This window comes from Nicotiana tabacum, chromosome 22 (genome assembly GCF_000715075.1).
Source record: "Nicotiana tabacum cultivar K326 chromosome 22, ASM71507v2, whole genome shotgun sequence".
Lineage (NCBI taxonomy): Eukaryota > Viridiplantae > Streptophyta > Magnoliopsida > Solanales > Solanaceae > Nicotiana > Nicotiana tabacum.
In genome coordinates, this window is record NC_134101.1 from 55,607,587 (window position 1) to 55,608,897 (window position 1,311).

General features: G+C 31.4%; 1 non-coding gene across 1 annotated transcript; it reads left to right on the top strand.

Annotated features, from left to right (window-relative positions):
• Positions 1-278: 278 nt before the first annotated feature.
• On the top strand, positions 279-350 carry TRNAK-UUU (transfer RNA lysine (anticodon UUU)). Its single transcript has one exon. It is a non-coding gene; the product is annotated as a tRNA-Lys (tRNA).
• Positions 351-1,311: the final 961 nt, after the last annotated feature.

The following is a 1,311-nucleotide window of genomic DNA, read 5'->3' on the forward strand; positions in this document are numbered from 1 at the left end:
ATGGATTTTAAAGAGGTAATGAATTAAGCATCACGAATAAGAAAATATAATATGTATACAGTAAGTATATGCGATTTTACCTTTATAAAGAGTAGTTAAAAGATTTGTCATATGATTTGAAGCTGCAGTTTTCTTATAGGAAGGGGATATAAACTTCTTAGCTGCCAAAAAAAGTACTATGCAAAGAAGAAATCTTAGAACAAAAATGAGTTTGGATACAGTAGAAGGAAGAAAGTAATTTGAATAATATATTATTATGCGGACACCTAAATTGCCAAGCCTTCTTAGCTCAGTGGTAGAGCGTGTGGCTTTTTACCACGTGGTCGTGGGTTCGATCCCCACAGACGGCGATGTCTTTATTTTCCTGCATACACGGCAAAGTCTATCTTTTTCGAGCAAAAATACAAATGCGACATGTCAGATTTCCCCCCCTCCCTGATAGCAAACATATACTAGACTCACTCTATACTCCTTGTTATGATGTGATAAAATGTAATCTTAGGAATCAAGTTTATTTCCATAAGTTAATATGACTTCAATATTTTTTCTTTGATTAAAACACATATAATTGATCCTATTGACTTAGTTATAGGAATTAAACCAAGATTGAGAATCCTAAATTTTTTAGGAAATAATTTAGGATTTATGAGTAATAAAAACCATAAACTGCCTGACATGATCGACCATGGCATAACAGTGTTGGGAGAAATGCTTTGTGTTTAATGCAATACAAGTATTTTTTTTGATTTATTGGTAATGAAATACTAACGTTTAAAAGAATTTTGAATTAAATTATTTACCATGACAGACTTCAATTACACTAATCATACCGATAAAATATAATCTCTAGCTAGGAATGACATTGATAAATATACCATTAAGTTTGATCAAATAGCCTTCTATTCAAGAAAAACTACACCAAAAATATCTGATATAACAGAAGCGGTTGATATAACAGGGAGCAGAGAGATCAAAATGATGACCTCTGGTGCGGGAAGAAGAGTATATCCATGCTATAACTTGGTTATGCTCCAATTAGAGTATTTTGTGGCTAATATTATCTGCATTTTGAGTGGAACTTCGTGAACGTAGATATAATTACACTATCTAATTCTCAAAAAGAAGGTGTGAATTGATAGTAATTGCACTTTGTAATTACAATCTAATGTAAGTTGCTTTTTATCTTCTTCTTTTTCAAACACATTAAGTAAGAGTTCTATGTTTAAATTATTTCTCTTTCATTTCTCTTATCCTTCTTTTTCAACCTTCCAATGTGTTGCTTAAAGTGTGCGTCCATATAATTTTACAACT